Below are 20,656 nucleotides of genomic sequence, written 5' to 3'. Positions count from 1 at the left end.
AGCTGGAGCAGCCTTTGCCTCTTGTGTGTAGGGATCGGACCCGTGCATTGGGAAAAAAGGGCTGCCTGGCCTGGCGCATCTCTTTGTGCTGGATGGCAGTGTCCAGATTCGTCCGTGTGCCTCGGGGACTTCACTAGCATCTGGACAGTTCCAACTTTCTAGGCCTGAGGGCAGATTTTTGGCTGTGCTGTGTGGTCCAGGGAGGGCTTTTGGTGGTATTTTAGTGCTTTCAAGGAGCCTGGTGTGCTGAGCAGATTTTGGGATAGTTTCCAAGTTAGAACTGTTGAATTTAAGTGAACCCATTATTAGGGGTTATTTGAATGGCTGTGGACACGCATTCCACTTCATAAACCAAACTGATCTCATTTACTCTTCAGTTACAGTATTGTCTCGCACCAGACCTCTTTCCCCTGCTGTTTGACAGAGTCAGTTCTGAAAGTGCTGATAAGCAACTGAATTCATGAAAAATGGAGTCATTCATGTGGAGATGCAGGTCGCGTGCTAGTTATTCTTCTCTAATAAACATAAGTCGTAGTTTCCCATGCACGTGCTTCGTTACGAATCTTGAAATTTAACTTCCTCAAATATTTTGCGCTATTCACCAAGATTCACAAATTTAAGCAAACTGTGCTGACAGCAAGCCACATGAGAATGCTTATAAATTGAATGCACTGAATGATTGTTTAAAAATTGAACAAATGCATTGGGTAATTTGTCCAAGTCTGTTCATCTTGCTAATTATTGGCTTCATTATCCCCGTTGTTTGCAACCTCTCATTTTGCCCTCATTCCTGATTTTGCTAGGGTCCCTTTCTCATGTAAAATATTAAGATAGTTGGTCTTGTGGGTAAATAACAATAGAGATTGTAGGGTGCTGTTGATTAGGTGCTCAGGGGAGGCACTGCTGAAGGGCAATACACAAGTGGAGCCTTTGGTGTTGCCCTTTAGCAGTGACAGAGAGGGGCCCCTGATGGTGGTATATCTTGCCGTAATGGTTTAAATTGAATGTGTTTCTATTGGGGGTAGGGGAATGGAGATGATGTGGGTTTTGGGGACAGCCATGCACCCCCCACCCCAATGGAAGAGGGAGATATGAGTTTGCAAAGGACTTTAAAAAACTGGGGAAAAGACTCCTTTGGGTCTGAGGCAGCAGGGAGGAACTGGGTATGGATACAAGGGACTATGGGACAATTTTTGTCTCTAATGGACATAGTGAATGAGGGTTGGGAAGTGAGAGAGACTTAGGCAGGGGGAGATGCTCCTAGATGAGAGGCAACTGAGCAAGATTGGGAGGGTTGGGATGCATTGTATTTGAATTCCTGGATATTTTGAGAGGAGTTTGATTTGTTTTACTATCCTTTTTAGTTTTTTGTCATTTATTGTAAGCTGCCCTGAGTCTGGCACATAAACTAACTAACTAAAATTGTAATAAAGGAAAAACCTTTTCACATGAAGTGGACTGCTGCTGAGAGGGAAGACACCTTGAACAATAGAATACGACCTATTATTATTAGGAAGTAGTCTTTGCACTGTTTATATACTGTTTAAAGCACAGAAAAAACCTCATAGTCTGTGAAACAGTAGAAAGTTTCACTGTAATCCATGATGCTGGTAAAATGGTGAATGATGCTGGCCCGCTTTGTGTTTATTTGTTTTTCAGTTTGTATTGGTTAAACATTTACCTCTTTACCATTATGAAAAACAACTGCTTTACTTATTTAACTATTTTTAATATTCATCAGAGATTGAATTTTTATCACTCTTTCCTGCAAAAGCAAGAGGATATATTCAAAATGTGGTTCACAGCACATTACTTCTGGCAATGGGTGGTTAGGATTTGAGAACACTTGTTATTGAACTTATTTAGAACAGCTCTTGCTTATCATTAATTCCATATCAAATAATACAGTGACATACTAGCATGAAAGTCTAGTTTTATAGAATTTATTGTAACTTGCATTTGTTTTTAAAATCTACTGTACATACATCTTCCAAATTGCCCAATACAGGATTGTATAGTGCACTAGAACACCTGACAATAATGCCTGGTCAGAGTAAGTTATTAATTGAAGAAGCAGGCAAATCTATATACATTATTTGTTCACTTATGTGATGTAAGATAGGACTTAGGCACTGTTCCTATACAATGTTAGGTTTTTGTATACATGGGGGTTTATACTTTATTATTAGTAAGTAGTATTTGATGATTTTCTGAAAATAAGATGTAGAGTGGGGCTTGGCACAGATGCCTCGAGGCAGATGGCAGGAAAGGGGCTGGGGCTGTGCTACCACAACAAGAATTGAGCCCCTTGTGGCTCCCCTGCCATCTGCCCCAAGGTGCCCATGCACTCACCGCTGGCAACAAGCCAGGCCAGGGCTCCGCAGATGCCAGTGCCGTTGCTGGCAGCCTCCCCACTGCCTGCTGCTAGCAGTCCAGGCTTCGTGGTGGGTGGCAGAGGTCTGCCCAGAGCCCTAGCCGGCTGTGGCAGACAGCCAGGAGGCTGCAAGCAGCTGCACTGGGGTCTGCAGAGCCCTGGCCTGATTTATTGCCAGTGGCAGGTGCACGCATTCCTCAGGGTGGATGGCAGGCAAGCTGAGAGGGGCCCAATCCTTGTTGTGGCAGCGCAGTCCTAGCCCCTTTCCTGCTGTCCACCTTGAGGTGTGCGTGCACCCACTGCTAGCAATAAGTCAGGTGTCAGGCTGGGGCTATAGCCAGACCGTGGTATAGCCTCTTGCAGCCTCCCGGCTGTCTGCTTCACCTGGCTCGGGCACTGGCCCCTGCTGTTCATCATGGAGCTTGAGGCTGCTTGCAGCAGGTGGTGGGGAGGCTGCAAGCAGCTGCACTGGGGTCCATGGAGTCTCGTTGCTCGTGGCGGGTGTGCACACACCTCGGAGTGGGCAGCAAGGAAGGGACCAGGCTGCACTGCCACAACAAGGATTGGGCCCCTTGTGGCTTCCCCACCATCCGCCCCTGTCATACCAACATCTTACAAGTCAAAGTTGTGGGTGGTTTTGACACCCTGCCCAAAAATGTTGCCGATCCCTGTTGCAGAGCATGTGTTTAATTATCTAAAATGGAACTCTTAAGTCCATTTTCTCTCCTTCCAACTATAAAAGTAACATTCACAAAACAGGCAGAGGTACTGGTTCCTTCTCCCCTTCCAGTGTATAGCCCACTTACTAGGATATTCACCTAGGATGTTGAGATCAAGGTTCAAATTCCCTCTCTGTCTGATTCATAACAGGGTTTTGAACTGAGGTTTGCCCTCTCAGGTAGCTTTTCCAACTGGTAGGATGCAAGTCAGTGGTTTTTGAGAGTTCTCTGCCCCTTTCACAGTTACAGTTTTGTTGCCTCCATCTTTCTGTTCTGGACAATTAAAGAAGAAAAAAGAAAAAGAAGAACAACTCTACACTATGCCCTAGGTGCTGCCCTAGTTGACCCATGTGGTGTGTGTTGGACTGGTCCTGCATGCATGGCCCAGGACACAGCCTGCATGCAGTTCCTGCTCTGGGACCCACGACCTTGGCTGGTCTGAGACAGTGCTGCATGTGGCCCCCATTCTAGCCAGTCCAGAATGCATGCCACGTGACACCTGCTTCAACCCATCTGTGAGCCATGCTGTATGTGGCATCCCCAGGACTGAGTGCCACAAGTGGCATAGTCCCTGATGAGCAATACAGGTGCCGCATGCAGTGTGGGTCCTGGACTGGCTGGAGTGGGTGCTGCATGCAGCTGGGGTCCCAGTCCAGTGTGGGGGGGAAAGGGGATAGGGCACCACGTATGGCATGGATTCTAGACTGGTTGCCGCTGGCACTGGATCTGGTAGGGAGAGGGGAGGGGAGTCGGTGAGTGCAATCCAAACCATGGACCAGCCCTGCAGCACTAATCCAGCCTGCGGGGCCAGATCAGTTTGACACCCCCGCCTTAGGTTATTGGTGAGCTTACAATGGGGTTGGAGATATATATATACATGCCTATATGTGTATATGTTTTCCTGCTTTCCTGCTCCTTCCTCTTGTGTACCCTCTAGAAGTACATACCTAAGTTTGAGAAACGCTAATAGAGGGTATTCTGTGGTGGGTTTCTCTCCATCTCTCCTGCTCAAGTGATTCTGCTCTGGTATGTAAAATATGTAAATATTCACTTGACCAGAGAGGAGGGACTATAGCAGTGTTTTGCAACCAGAGTGCCATGGCACTGTGGAATGCCTTGAGATTGTTCAGGTGTGCTGTGGGGTACTATACAATGTTACTGTCAGGTGTGCAAACAAGATAAACCTAGAGATTTCAAACAGGAATCTACAGCATCAAAAACATTCTGACTTGTGGTCTTTCTGAGTTTGCTGAAGCAGAATAAGTGATATTATTTTTCTCTAGTCAAAAAATGAATCAAAGCTAAAAGCTGACATTTTCTTACCAGTGCCTCAAGTCTAAAAAGGTTGAGAACCACTGCTCTGCTCTATAACCTGATAGTTAGACATTCATTTGAGAGGTGGGGCAGAGGGGTTCTAGTCTCTGTTCCAGTAAGAATTTAAGTATTTTATAAAGTGGAATATTCTGAAGGGGAAAGAGACACAGAATATCCTTTAGCCTTGTCTCAAGGTTGGAGATCTGTGTTCAGATGCATTCCCTGCACAAGGCAGAGGATTTGAACCAAGGTCCCATGTGAGCATCCTAACCACTGGGATTGCTGCTACTATGTTCTCCTTGGTATTGTGAGCCATGCTTTGCTTTTATTAAGAATGCGCAATATTTTTATTCCCCCAGTTAGACAGAGATTGCATACAATTCTGGTTTTGGGTAGATCTGAAATACTTTCAGTTTTTACCAAAAGTATTCTGGCAGAAAAATAAAAATGGGTGAGAGCAGATAAGGCTATACCATAAAACATTACCACACGTGAGCAGTACTACTAACAATGGCTGGAGATTTTTCTTTAGTTCAAAGGTCAAGGCATTTTTTTCTAATTTGCACATAATTAGAGAGTGGTGATAAATTAGTCGTAATAAGACTTTAAGAGGACTTCAGGTCTATGCATTAATGTGGATCTCTGAAGTAATAGTTGTTGGAAAATGTTGCAGATCCATTCACTATATTTGGGTATTCACTACATTTGGCTTGTCTTGGAACAAAAGCTTCAATAAAAACTTTATGATAGATTGAGGACTTTACATGGAATCATTAAAGTTTGTCCCCAAGTGGTAGGAACTTGAACTCCTGAGAACACCAGATGCTTGAGGAAGTAGTTGTAATATCAGATATGCTAAGGCTCTGAAATTATTTAATTGTCTAGTGTCTGGCTCTCAGATACAAATCTTTACATAATTGGTCTCTAATGGAGCCTTTTCTTCAACTCAGGTGGTAGCAGATGATTTTAGGAACATCTATCCTCAAATAACTTATACCAACATCACTGTGTGGTGTAGCTGACAAATGTGCTGCTTGTACCCACACATCACACAGATTTTTTTTTATAGGCTGAAAACAGCTAATGTGTTTTGTTTTTTTTATGTGAAAAGATGTACTATCCATTTTTTCCCTTATGTTCCACTTATGTTGCTTACTTAATATTTTAAAAGCCTAGCTTACATACAAAAGCAATAGTGACATCAGTAGTTGCACTTTTTTTGTTCAAGAACTGTACAGGGATGCTTTCAAAGAGAATGCTGTTTGCAGGGCATTCTGGTGAGAGTGACAGTCTGGTTGCTGGTCATGAGCCAGGACCAATGCTGTGACCTCAGCACACATGATGAGGTGCCACAGATGGTCCTTCAGTTACAGTGCTGGCACAGAATGTGGAATGATCTACTGGTAATGGGTAACTTCATAATACTTTTTAAGGTGTGCTGAACTGATACAGATTTTACCATCAAAATACAGAATTCTTTAGCGTTTATAGAAGGTTTAAAGAACTTTATAGAACCTTTCAGTTTGTTATTTTTAATCTATTGTAGTATACCTTTCTTCCTAATTGATCTTTAAAACTCTTCACAGTATTTTCAGGTACAATCAGAATTTATTCATAGAAATGTATTCATCTTTTTCATAGCACCTGACAAAGTAGGTTGTTGCCAACAAAAGCTCACACCTCTCTGAATCAGTCAGTCTCTAAGGTGCTACCGTGTCCTACCTTGTGCCCGATTTGAGACTAACACAACTAAAAACATATTTCCAGGATTGGAAATCAGGAAAATAGATTTCAGTTAGAATAAATATGCATATACTACAGTCAGTTAAAGGTACTTATTGAGTTACATCCTGGATAATTGTACCAAACCCCTTTGAAAAGCTCTTTTGATTAAAGCCTACTGTAATATCATTTGGTAGTACTCTTTGAAAGTCCTCTGGGAATTCTTGTTATAGATGTGCAAATAATAGAGAGAGCTTCTATTTACAGAGGAAAATCCAAGCCTTAGTTGGTTAAGTTACAGGACGTGTAATAGAAAACCAGTTGTTGAATATGAAGTATTATATATGAATAGTTTCAGTACTCAGATGTGTGCTAGGTATCTAGCAGTGTTGACAAAAGGTATATCCCATGCTCTAGAGCAGGGGTTTTCAACCTCCAGCCTGCTGGACAGATGCAGCTCGCAAAGCCATTGCATGTGGCCCACAGGGTTCCCTACGGGTCAGGAAATTTGGCAGGGGGGAGCAGTGGCCATTAATATAGCCACCTCCTCTCCTGCCAAGTCCCCAAACCCCAATCCCTGCACAGCCAATCAGAGCCAGGCCATGCGCCCCCTTCCCCCACAGGGCCAGGCCACATGCCCCCAGCTTCTGGATCAGGGCCAGATCATGCCCCCTTCCCCCTGTAAGACCAGGTTGGGTCCTGGCCATGCCCCCCATGGCTGAGACATGCCCCCTTTCCTCTGTGGGGTTGGATTGGGGTCTGGCCTGCCCCCTTCCCTCTCCACAGGCCCAGGTCAAGCTGCTTTCCCTTGCAGAGCTTCACTGGATCTAGCCTGCCCCCCGCTCCCCTCCATGTGGCCAAATAATACCTGCTGTGCCCCCCTGGGGGCTGGGCCCGGCCCATGGGTGGACTGGGCCCTTCCAACCCAGCTTGCTGGGCAAAAAAGTTGAGCACCACTGCCCTAGAGAGCTTACAGACTTAAAATTTGGATAAGTTGTAACTAATATTAACGATAGCAAAAAACAGCAAGGAGAGGAACGGAAAGGGGAGACAGGCCAGGAGAGTAATGGGATTTTAGAAACTAAGGGGTACTTAGTGGTGGCAAACCAGAAACTGGGATTGGAATGAGAGAAAGGGGATAGAAGAATATAAGAATAATAAGCATAGTTAGAGGTGGGGAAAAGAGGGAAAACCTAAGAGTCATGGTGAAGCCTTTCATAAGCATCATAAGCATAAGTGGTGGCTAGTCACTTGGGTGGGTTGTATATTTGCAGCAATTTGTTAATCTTAATATTTTCTGCCAAACTCCAATACTTTTGAGTTTAGCCAAGGCTAATTTTTGAATAATTGGCTTCTTAGATTTCACTGTGGAATCTGCTAGTAATACATTTGTTCTGGCTGGGCTTCATTCTACACTAGTCCCAAAGCCCATCTTTTTGAAGAAAAACAGAAAATACCACATATTGAGGCAGCCAATATCATCAAGATTATTTGCTCCATAAAACTGCATAACAAATTTTCAGTAGTCTGAGGGTAATATCAGAAACTAAGAACAAGGTCTTTCCATCACTACAGAGCATCAGGAGAGCTGCAATGTCTAGGACGCTTCTAGTCTGAAAAATGATTGGTCAGCTCTAGTCTGGTCCTTAGAGGTGGCTGACTTAAAAGAAAACGAATAATCCAATTTAAAAGGCTATAAAGTAAAAAATGAAGGGGGGAAATCTTTAGTTTTAATAGGAGGCTATCATTCACAGTCATGAAAGTGCTCATATCCATGTACCAAACAGACATAAGGATGCCAAGTAAAATACAGAGGCTAAGTACAGGCATTCAAGAAGCCTGAGGCAGAAGCGCTCTAACTTTTGAGCTTTACTCTAAGTCCCCAAGGTTAGGTCAAGAGCAAACAGAACACCTGATAATCCTTCAGTAGGGCAGGGCTCAGAGACTACCTGCATGGGCAGAGCCCAGCAGATAGAGGGGGGGCTCCCTCATGCTTCCCAGTGTGCCCTGAAGGCTCCCCAATGGAGTGGGATGGCTGAGCCACCCCTGATTGGTTGCTAGGCACGAGCCACCTTGCCTTCAACTAACTGCCTGCTGTTGTAACTATTCTCCAACCATTTGGGTTGGTCTAATAAAAGATACCAAATTCACTCAAGGAACCTTGTCTGCCTATGTTCTTAGACCAACACGGCTACAACCCAAACCCCTGCTGTTGTGACTTGCACTTGCCTTCGTTTCCCAGCCATCATACCCAAACAAAGAGGGAGACCCAGTAGACTATGTGAGTCTCATTGGAGGCTGCAGGATTATTATGGATGCGTACCTGGACCTGATGCAGCAGTGGCTTTTCATGGCACATGCCCTCATGGCCACAAGTCACCAGCTGGTCATCCTGTGCATGGTTGCCCAGTGCACCCTGAGCCCACCAAGTGTGTGCCTCTGTGTGTGTGTGCGCACATGCGCGCATCAGATGCCTGGGTTATGTGTGATATGTGTGTTGGCTGCCAGGTGGCGGTGTGTGCACGTGCATGCGTCAGATGCCTGGGTTGGGTGCGTGTGCACGCATGCATCGGATGCCTGGGTTGCGTGTATGTGCACGCGTGTCGGATGCCTGGGTTGCGTGCATGTGTGCTCCCCGCGTGCGTGCACTGCATGCCTGGGTTGCGTGTGCGCGCGCGCGTGCACGTGTTGGATGCCTGGGTTGTGCGTGTGCACATCGGATGCCTGGATTGTGTGTGCTCTGTATGTGTGCGTCTGTGTGTGTGTGGAGGGTGGAACACCTGTATTCTGTGCAGGCGTGGTGCTTGGAGTAACTGTAAGGGCTGTACCGGATTGTATCAGAATATTTTAAAAGAAACCCATACATCTTGTTAGGGCTCTTATGAATGAATGTCTGCACAATTGTAGATGAAAAAGAACTGTATTTAGAAAATGGATTTATGTGTACTTTATGAAAATGCTTTTCTAAAGTTCCTCAAAAGACTGGTAAGGAAAGTAAGCAGCTATTAGAAGGTAGGAGGTGAATTTACTCTCTCAGGTTATAAGCAGATTTAGAGAGAGAGAGAGCGTGAAAAGGCAAAAGTAAGAATTAAATAGTTTATTATACCATAGTTGTATATTAAGAACGATGATGTTTGATATGCTTGGTCAATGAATGTGGTGATTTGTGAGGTGGCAAAACTCACAGTGATACCAAATTAAGTTAGCCAAGACTAGAGAAGTGTGTGAAGAACTTGAGAGCGACCTAGAAATGTTATGACTGACAAAATGATGTTAGATGAAATTCAATATTGACAAAAGCCAGGAAAGAATTCCTCAGCTGAATGAGTAATAGGGAATACAACTACTGACCTACATTGTAGGGTTCTCCGGTAACTAACTAGTTGGGATAAATAGCTCTTTGTTTTTAATATTGTAAGTTGTAAAAGGAAACAAATGCTAGGTTATTTAAAAAATGGGATATAATCATTGCTAGTATGTTTTAACTTTATCATAAAAATCAGTGGTAGGCCCATACCTTTAGCCTAGTGTTTACATGGAGTCACCTACTATCAAACAAAGAAAGGAGAAATAGAGGGATGCAGAGACTGACAACAAAAGTAATTGAAAACCATTCATAGAAAGCAAGACTGGTGAAATTGTTACCATTCATTTTTTTTCGCCCTACACTATAGCAAATTATAAGTGTACAGTATACTGCATTTTCAGTATAGGGAATGCTAATTAGGTTCTGCTATTTTGCCCTTTTTAAATGAAGGAGCAAGGGGATATGTAATAGAATTGAAAGGTCATAAATATAAAATTGATATAAGGACATATTCCTTCATACAGTACAAGTTCATTTTCCTTTATAATTAGCCTGTGGCATTATGGAATTCATTGCCAGAAAATATCACTGAGGCTAAGAGCTTGGCAGGATTTAAAAGGTAGTGGATGCTTGCAAGTATCATGAGAACATTCAGGTTTCATTAGATAGGATTAAAAAGAATTCTTAGTGATATAAACCTCTGGCTTCAAGGCATACACTAACTACCAGCTGAAGGGGCTAGGCGGGCATGTTATTTCACTGTAAGGTTTCTTCCACCTTCTGTCAAGCCATCTGGTACTGCCCATGACAGGTAGGATGCAGGATTGGATGGATCACTGTGATCCATTATGACAATTTCTATCCGCCTGTCAATGGGAGTTCTGAGATTGATGAAAAACAATGTAAATTTCTGAGAGCAGAAGGCAGAACTCTCTTGATGGATTCCACTGTGCTATGGAACTGTTGCTTAAAAGAGAAAGGTAGGTTTGACCCAAAGTTAGCTGTTTTTAAAGCAAACTGAAACCGTTTTCTAATAAACAGTCTCTTAAGGGGAAGGCTGAATAGCAGCTCGACATCCTTTCTCATGAATAGATGAGGAAAATATAAGAACACAATAACAAGTGACGGAATCAAGTGACGGCATGTTACCAGCCGTATTTAAAAAACAAAAGAAACAAAGCAAAACATGTCTGCCTACAAAGTTGGCCTTTATACGCAGTGTGCGTAGGGATATGGAATGTTAGTCTAAGGGCGTATGTAGACAAAACGGGAACCCTAAATTTGAAGTGGTGGGTTTTAAAAAGTTCCTGTATACAACAAAATTACCAATTTTTAACATTTAGAACAGAAAATGTTGCAGGTTATTTTCTAGTTTAGCTTCAGGCTGCTGCTTTGTTAACCAGTATCATAAAATATTAGTTTATTAACCTATATATAAGACATAATGGGACTGATTATCTGTCTTTGAGGCTAATATCTTCAAATTACTGAACAAACTGTCTAGTAAAACTGGCTCTGGGAGTGGTTTGCAGGATCAGGGCAGTCTGGTGGCATCTGGGGGGTGGGGGGTGGGGGTGCCTGGGTGTTTTTTCAGGATCAGAGAGCCTCTTCAACCCAGACAACCTCCCCCAACCCCTGCCAAGGCCCTTGGAGACTCTGCTTGCCTCCCTGATCCCACCAAGTCCTCCCAGACCTGCTTGCCTGCCTGATCCCACCAGTTCCCTTTGACTCCCTAAGAAGCTGCAGACCCCACTTGCCCCCCTGATCATGCCAAACCCTCCTGGATCCTGCTTGCCCAGCCAATCCTACCAACCTCCTGCAGATACCATCAACCTCTCCCTGCAGGCCCTGTTCATACCCCCACCCCCCGTTCATCCCCCAACCCCCCCTCCCCCCATGGATCACGCTTGCTCTTCAATCCTCCCAAGCCCCCCCTACAGACACTGCTTGCCCCTGCAGTCCTCCCAGACCTCCCCCCAGCCTCCCCCATCTTGACTTACCTTTTTAACTAGATCTAACCTCCCTCTAACCTCCTTGAATGTCTGTACATACCCAAAATGTCATGGCTAGGTTTGTTGATGTTGCAAACTACCTATGGAGATCTTATCTCCCTCTCTCTGCTTGGGTTGCCTCTTCCTTTTCCCACTTGCAAAGATGGTTCTGTAAGAGGAACTGGTAGCAGGAAATGGGTGTCTGCTGGGTATGAAGGCAATGCTCCACTTCTTCGCTTGGCCCTACTTGAATGGGGGAATCCAGGACTTATCTTAAAATCTGGAACTGAAGCTAGGATAGAATAAAAAACTTGATAATTTGGCTTCTGGTTCCTTTCTCTCCAAAATCAAAGTGCAAGTTATTCAGTACAAGAGACAAATAAAATGATTTTGGGTAGTCATTTATGATCTGTCACCAGAAAAATCTGAGGTACTGCTGGCACTGCTTATAAAATCATGCCCAGGCAAGCATCTACTGTTATATGGAAATATTATTTTAATATAAGTGAAGACCCTGCATAAACCAGTGTTCTAGAATAAACTATGAAGATATAACTAATGTACACTGAAATGCTGATGATTTGTTTTCTAAAATTTTGCTTTAAAAACACTATTCCTCCTCATACTGAAAATAACCAAAATATTGTAGTATTAGGAAAATAGAAGTGAATTGGTGTATGATCTAACTGAAGGGTTAAGAAAAGCATCCTATTTAAAATAACCTTTACAAAACAGCTGTCTGTTACTTGGAGCGTATTTTGGGTTTCATTTGCAAGTTTAGTTAGAGCAGTGTCTCTTCAATTTTTGGGGGTATGGAATATCTAGGAGGGACCTAAGAAGCAAGTCATACAACACAGCATATAGGGAAATCTAATCTAGGATAAGAACTCTGGACATTAACTAACTTGGAAAATGGTGTACAGCATAAAAAAAATGTATTCTTTGTCTTTCTTCAACCTGATTGAGTGGCCCCTGATTTTTCTCTCCGAAGGAAATTACTGTCTTGCGCAGAGAATCAATGGCAAAGTTATTTTTATACTTTAGTAATATAAAGTAACATTAATATCTTAGAGAGGCCTTCAAAAATATCTCAAGGGCAGAGAAACATCAAATACAGAAACCTTATATTTATAGCATTTGATTCTTTTAATAGAAAAAAACAGCATTAAGAGCCTTATTTAAAGCTTACTGAAGTATTATGTAAAGATTCTTCTTGACTTAAGTTGACTTTGGATCTGACCCCAAATTACATATCTTTCATAATAACTAAACTTATAGAGCAACAGCAGAAGTAACTTTTATATTTTCAGATAATTCTTTTCTGTTGATATGGGATGTTGAAAAAGTCATCTAACCACCATACTAGAACTATATACTTGCTAATGTTTTAATTAGCTTCAGACTATCCTATTTAGTTTGTAAGATTTTTCCACTTCATAAAAATAAGAGCCTGCAGGTAGTATAGTAGTTGCTTTTTACTTCACTTTTTTATGCTTGAAATTGAGAGTCAAAACCTCACCCATCCGCCCCACCCCCAAGCCCAAACCTGGTGGCGGAGAATGGAGGTAGGAAAATAAAAAAAATAATTAGTACAGACTAACTAATACTTTTTTTTTCTTCCCAGTGCTTTATGATAGAGAAGAGCTGTGCTTGTTAGTTTTTGTGTGTTTGTTCTTCATAGTGATATCTATCCAGATCTTTTTTGTGTTGTATTAGTGAAATCTAATTTGCTTTGCTTGACCCATTTCTTCTGAATTTCAGTAGGAACATCACTGTGTAATTTCAAACAAACAAAGGACACCCCAGTGGCCATAATTATCCCACATATAATTCAGAAAGGTAGGCGTTTTTCTTAGTCAAATTGAAAATTGCTATTTTGAGCATTAACCCTTTCTAAATTTGAAAATATAGGGCCTTGTTACATGTTGTACAGTACGTTGGACTGCTCAAATGTTGATCGGTGTTAATGCTAGCTTGAGTTTTGAGCAGTCACATCTTAAGGCCAAAACTTTCTCAGACTGTCCCGAACCTGCACAACTGTGACATACCACTAGAAGACTGGGAAGCAGGGGCCTGACTAGGAGCTACAGCTCTGAGTTGCCACCACAGGGCTAGTGAGCCAGGACAGGCTTCTATCCCTGCTCTAATTGGGGAAGTTTGAGAGATGATGGGTTGTGCAGGAGGGGCAGGAACATCAAGCTGGGAGGTAGAGAGTTAATGGGATGGGGGTGGGTAATGAAATGGGAGGTGGAAAGGAAATGGGGGTGGGGGAAGGGTGGTGAAATGAAGGATAAAATAATAAAGTAAAAAAAAATTAAGAAGAATGTCGCAGAGCACTGAGGTGCCCTGCTCCTAGAGAGGGGAAACTGCTAGGGCAAGAACCCTAGCAGGGAATAAGGAGCCCACCTGTGGGTTGCCAGGGCAACCAGGAAGTCAGCTGACTGTAAGGGGCAGGGCCTGGCTCTTATAAAGCCCAGGAGCTGAGGCCAGAGGCAGTTCCCTGCCAGCAGCCAGGGAGGCAGGAGCTCCCTAAGCCAGGATGCGGGAAGAAGCCTAACCGCAGGTACAGCTTATGGCAGCTCTAAGATGCTTGAGCAGTGTTGTTATAGCCAGACGGCTTATGTTTAGGTTATAGCCAAGAGGCTTGAGTTTCTGTTTCATTTTGTTGTTACACCGGTGGTTTGGGTGACGCTATTAGGGGTTGGAGGCCTCATAGGGGACCCACAGCAGTGTGGGGACCCCACTGCCAGTAAGGGCACTGCATACAGGGTGCATAGACCCCAGCCCCAGAGAGGGGCAGTTGAGAAGCCCCAGTGTGGGTGTGGTGAGCCCAGAGAGGGGGGCACTACTGGGAAGCCCTGGTGCGGGCACGGCGAGCCCCAGGGAAGGGGACAGCTTACTGGCGAGCCCCAGGGAAGGGGACAGCTTACCGGTGAGCCCCGAGAGAGGGCGGTTTGACTGAGAAGGCCCAGTGTGGCCACGGAGAGCCCCGAGATAGGGCGGTTTGACTGAGAAGGCCCAGTGCAGCCACAGAGAGCCCCAGGAAAGGGGCGGCATTACGGAGAAGGCCCAGAGTGGGCACGGAGAGCCGCAGGAAAGGGGCAGCATTACGGAGAAGGCCCAGAGTGGGCATGGAGAGCCCCAGGAAAGGGGCGGCATTACGGAGAAGGCCCAGAGTGGGCACGGAGAGCCCCAGGAGGGGGCGGCAGTACCAAGAAGGCCCGAGAGACGGGCGTGAGTGTAGACAGAGAGACCGAACAACGTTTATGCTAACTGCGAGGCTTGGGGCGTGGTATAAGGGGTGGTTGGAGCCACGCATAGCCCATAAGGCTAGGGTGCCCCAAAGCACTTATTTGCAGGACAAGACCCACGAGAAGTCCGGGAAACCACGGGGTCAGAATCAACATAGGGAAGTGACCAAGAGGGCGTAAGGCAGCCTCCCAACTTTATCTAAACATCAAAGACGTGGCGGGTGAGAATCAGAGGGTGCCCTTGGGCCAACTTGGCACGGAGGAAGGGGCTGTGAGGCGATCACGGCCCTCCTGTAGGACCCTGCTGTGACAGACTGGTGCATTGGCTGGGAACAAAGGCCATGCATGGGGAAGGAACCCATGTCCCTGAGAAGGGGAATGAACCTTAGGGCTAGTACGGATTTACAGAAAGGCAAGGCAGTGAGATTGGGGGCTTGAGAAGGCAAGCCCAGATCAAAAGAAAGACTGCTGTTAAAAGACGTAGAAGGGAAGACGTTGGGTCTGGTCTAGGACGAGAGTAGAACCATGGCCGGAATAGAGGACATAGAGAGCCTAAAGCAAGAGAACTTTGCCTGGCTATTACAGATGAGTGAATTAGAGGAAAACATTGCACGGCTAGAGTGGGAGCTAGAGGTAGCCCAATCCCAGAAGGAGCAGGCGGAGGCAAAGGCCGCTGGATTGGAACAGTGGGTACAAGCAGGGAAAAAAGAAGGAGGCTCTAAAGAAATTAGGTGCCTGATTGCAGCAGAGAGAACTCGAGCGCTAGATCGGCTTATGGCAGAAGAGGCCAAAAGGAGCAGACAGAGAGAAGAGAAACTACAAGAGATGCAGAGGGAGATGGAAACATGGAGGAAAAAGTCAACTGAGACCTACACAACCCAGGCAAGAGAATCAAAGGAGATACAACAGGAGTTGGAGGAGTCAAAAAGCCTAGTTAGTCTCCTGCAGAAAGAAGTCCACAGCCAGGAGGACCGCATAAATGAATTACACGGTGAGTTGGAAGACTGGCAGCAGAAGTGCATACAGGCAGAACACCTAGCAAAGGGACTAGGGGAAAAGCTACTTGAAAGCCATGCACAGGCAGAAGAAACAAACAAGGTGGTCATCCGGGAGATGGAAAAAGTGAGAGCCAACATGGCCAGATATGGGGCACTCCACCAGCGAAACCTGTTCCTGGAAAAGGAGTTAGAGACCAAGGTGAGAGAGAGCAAGGAGTTACAGTCCCAGTTGGAAAGTGGGGCAGTGGAAAAAGGCCACCTTGAAGAACAGGTACGGTTCCTTGAAACCCTTCTAGAGGACAGCTTGGCTAGAGAAACAGTGACAAACGCCGAGAGAGAGCAGTCACGGCTTCAAAGTTTAACAATAAGGCTGTGCCATGGTGTGGTGGCTGCATGCAGACCCGTGTGAGGTATATTAAGACAGTCAGTTCTTATGGCTCAGCTTATAAAATATCCATTTTGTTTAAATGTAGTTGAATCATATGGAAATCAAATGGGTATTAGAATTAAGATAGGAAGTAAAGTTTGAGGAAAGTGCATTAATGTTGTCTTTACAGGGCCAAAGTTGATGTCGAGTCAGAGCTATTGTTAAGATGATACCAAGTGCTGATACCCTTTATTTTCCTTTAGTTCCCTGCCACCATCAAATGTATTTAAATGGTGCCATATTAATGGAGTCCACTCATAGGAAGAATGGAGTTCACTCATAGGAAAATTATTTTCTCTTTAAAAAGTATTAAAATATGTTTTATATGCATGTTATATAGGTCAAAATCCATTTTATAATTGGCATCAAATGATCAGGCCCAATTCATGTTGTGTAATGGTATGACCAGATGAGTTTTATTATTACTTTGACACAGTTATGGTGGGGGGGGTGCTTTCTCCCCTTTTATCATGTCAGCTCTAAAGTATTTTCTGTAAGAACTTTTTCCTTTTTAAATTAATCAAATAGACCTCACAACTTATCTTAGAGTCAACTATATCTTGTGAGGAGTTTGTAACCGCCTGTGTAAGTTAGATTGACTTGTATGGGATAGTTTCTCAGGAGCTGTTGTAGCAATTTCAAAGTACAATTGGGATATGGGGAAAAGGATTGGCATTTTCCCCTCCATTGGGAATAATTACTGTATTTATCCAAATCCAAGATGACTTTGAATTTAAGACTCCTCCCCAATAATTAGATTTTATACATAGAAATTATAAATTTGTTATAATTTTCCATGTATAGAATCTAATTAGTAGAAGGTCATCTTACATTTGTCTCATTGCCCACCCCTCAGTGGTGGGGAATAAGGGGCCATATTCTTGCTACTTGCTCCCCTGGCCCTTATCCCCACCATACATATTCCCATCCCCCTTGTACTTGTCCACTGCCCCTCCCATGTCTACCGCCCTCCTCCATGCCTGCCTCCCCCTACCTTCTCCTGCAGCTCTGCTTTGGCTTAGGGGGCAGTTAGTAGCAGCATGGGCCTGTCCCTGTCCCAGCCCCAGTCCAGCTCATCCAGGGAGAAATGGCAGCAGTCCTGGTTGGACTAGGCCAGAGCAGGAGGTAAAGGGGAAGAGAGGGCAGGCTGCAGTATGGAGTGGGGGGTGGGGAACAGGCACAAGTATGAGGGGTCTGGGGTTGGGCTCTCAGGCTGCAGGTTCCCCTCCTACCCTGTGCTCCCCCTGGCTGCATGTCACCACCCCACCCAACAAACCATTTCAGCTCAGGGCAGGTGGCAGCTCAACTCCAGCTTCAGCCCTGAACTCAGGGCCAAAGCCAAGCTGCTGCCTGTTGTGGGCTGGTGCCTGAATCCAAGAAGAGCCTTTTTTTCTCTATGCTGATTGGAGGAAAATAACTTGTCTTAGATTTGAGTGAATATGGCAGGAGTCTTGCTGTTTACTCCAGTAAGAATAGGGTTAGGCCTTGTGTATACTATATCCCAGTTCGTTTGTGTTGTGATCTAGATTTTAGGTAGCATATCATTGCCATGTCTAGAATTTGTGGTGAGCAAAATGATAATTGAAGACATTTAATGTATGTGCTGTTTTTTTTCCTTTGAGTCATGCAGGTATTGGATTTATTTATGCTTCTAATGTAACTTTGGAACAGTTACGCCTAAGCAAGTTGTGTGTTCTGTTCTGAGGGCTTGGAAGCTGATGCTCATCTTATTCCCTACTGGGGCTAGGGATAGACATTACACACAAACTGGTTTAAGTGATCAGAAACTGGCTTAAACCCATAACAGAACAGATGTTCAGTGCACATAAACTAGTTTGAAAATAGCTGAAACCAGTTTGAGATAAACCTGGTGGAATGTAGTATCAGACTTAACTGTTTTGGATCGAGTCAGTTGATGCAATGTCTGTCCCAGACCCCTTCCCGGTTTAAGTTAAATCAGAGTACTCCCGCATCCCGGCATGCTTTCTGGGCTGGGCAGGGCGCTCTGCTCCAGAGAGCTGGGTTGGCCCCTCGCCTCTGCTCCCTGGCTGCAGATCCAGCAGTGACTGCACATACAGAGGGGATTGTCTGGGTCCTCCTGCTTTTTCCCCACCCCCCTCCCACCAATCCCTGCTGAAGCAGGGATTCCCCCCGCCCCTCTGCCATACACAGACACCTCTCAGCATTAGCTAGCATACCACATCCTGGCTATGGTCTGTGCTGATGGGACAAAGGCAAACAAGACTGTTTCAGCTTAGGGCTTTTTGGAGTTAATTAACAGGTAGCTTGTAATGTCCCTCTGTTCCTTCCTTGGAAAAGCTGTTTAAGAAGAGCTTGAACTAATGGCGAGAGGCTGTTGTTTTCGTAATGAGCTGATAAATACTGAGTTGGGTGATAAACACTGTGTTATCATCAATTCCTTGCTTGGCTGCCCAGGAAGGGGCGGGGAACCCCTCCCTAATCAGAGCATCCTGCCAGGGCCTGGCCATAGCCCATCAGCTCAGCACTATGGAGGGAAGGGAGGGCTGCTCTAGCGTCCCTCGGCTTCTAGCCTGAGCCACTGCAGGTATGTGCCTACATTTTCTCAGTCCAGAGGGGATGTCTGTACAGTTACAAACTGGTTTAGCCTAGCTAGGTTAGACTAACCTGCAAAAATTGAATCAGTTCATGCTTAAGCTTTTTGAATGTCTGTCCCTAGCCTGGGAGAGAATTCACACACCAGTTTTTTAGAAGGTTCTATCTTTTGTGCCTTTGACGGTTCCTTCAGTAGCTGTTGTGAGAAATCATGGTTACGAAGGTGTAAGGCAGCGTGAGTCATTTCCATGGGGGAAACCAGTGTCTGTATATGTGGGTCCCTTGAGATCCTGTCCAATCCTATGATTTTGTGTCCTAGCTGCATGTTTGTAAAACCTAGGATGGTGGAGGGAACTGCACTGGAATAATTATTAGTATGGAATTCTTGTTATCTCAGAAAATAGTGATGCGTGACTGCTGTTTTTCTCAGGGAGCTTTTAGCTGTTTGGTTCCACAGAGCTTAATCTTGTCATCTGGTAGACCTATTTGACTCGGTCTGTGGGATTTAGCCCACTAGTTCACTGTGGGCTGCTACTGTTGGGCAGCCATAGGGATCCAAGACATCAACTGATTATGGGGGACAAAAAATGATGAAAGGGAGTGACAGTGGGGTCAGAGGGTCAAGACTAGTGCATCCTGGGGGAACACGGAGCAGAGCACCCCAGCTATCATCTGGTAGAAGTGAAAACAAAGAAAACTTGCAAGTGTACTAGGGTGGTCTCAGTCAAATGCATCTTTTCATTCTGTAGTTGCTCTGACCTTTTATCAATAGTGAAAAGTAGTAGTATTGTTAGAGATTTAACATGCAGTTCATATTCTGTAAGAAAGAGTTCCAAGGAATTTGAGAGAGAAGTAGAAAGAACCAATAACTCTCTTTTGGAGATGCTTGATTTCAAAGATCTGGCAGGGATGGCTCCATATATGAGAACCTTAGAAAATCCTAGCATGTTGAAATCTAGCATCATGCTTTAAAAATCAGCTTGAGTCACTGCTTCCCAAAATCCCGTATAAGAAATTGTAAGAATGCAGCGAAACAATGGAAGGGACCTTTATGAAGAAGCAAGAAAGCAAATATAAGAATGGGGTGGGGCAGTTAGAAAGGGTAGAGTGGAAGGTCATTATGCATTTCTAGAAAGGTACCATGATGGGGGGGGGGGGGATGGGGAGGTAAGTGGCCAGGGGGCAGGAAGCAGAGGGGGCAAGCAGTATCTTGGGCATGTGGCCATGGAGGCAGGCAACAGGAGGGGCAAGTGGCAGGGGAGCAGGCAGCAGTGGGGCAAAGGGGAAGTCTGGTTGCCTTCCCCTCACTGCTTTTCTCTGACATAGCGAGGGGCAGGGGGGAAGACAAACTTAGGATGGGCCCCCAATACTTAGATCCTATATATGGAAAATCATAAGAAATATTTAATTTTCTATGTATAGGATCTAATTATTGGAGGGGTGTCTTAAATTTGAAGTTGTCTTTTATTCAGGTTAATAATGTAATGTCTGGAACAAAGGCTAGTAAAAGAATAAAATATTTCTCTTTTTTAAAGAGGAAAAGTAAGACAGAAAACATAACTGTGGAGGTAATTGATTCACGGAGATTAAAGTGGGTTATAGGAAGGAAATGAAAAAAGGGAGGAATGAAGTGGGGATAAATTCTTCAATGTAGGGACTCCATAAACACACGTGGCTAGCCAGGTGGTCTGAAGTCAGGCAGTAGGTAGAGCACAGTGGCAACTTAACACACTAACTGGTTCAGGGAGGAATGAGCTTTCTTAGGCAACAACCTACTTTTTCAGATGCTAGCTAGCACTGGATGAAACAGTTTGTTTCCATAGGCAGATCCAAGAGAAAGAAGCAAGGGTGTATGGCAATGCTCCCCTTTGGCTATGTGGTGCATGTGCAGTGAGCTCTCTGAGCTAATTGGCTTGTCATTGTGGCTAGGGACAACATTCTGCATAAACTGGTTTAAGTGATCAGAAACTGGTTTAAAC

Source organism: Alligator sinensis, unplaced genomic scaffold, assembly GCF_000455745.1.
Source record: "Alligator sinensis unplaced genomic scaffold, ASM45574v1 scaffold406_2, whole genome shotgun sequence".
NCBI classification, from domain to species: domain Eukaryota; kingdom Metazoa; phylum Chordata; order Crocodylia; family Alligatoridae; genus Alligator; species Alligator sinensis.
This window is presented reverse-complemented; position numbering follows the sequence as displayed.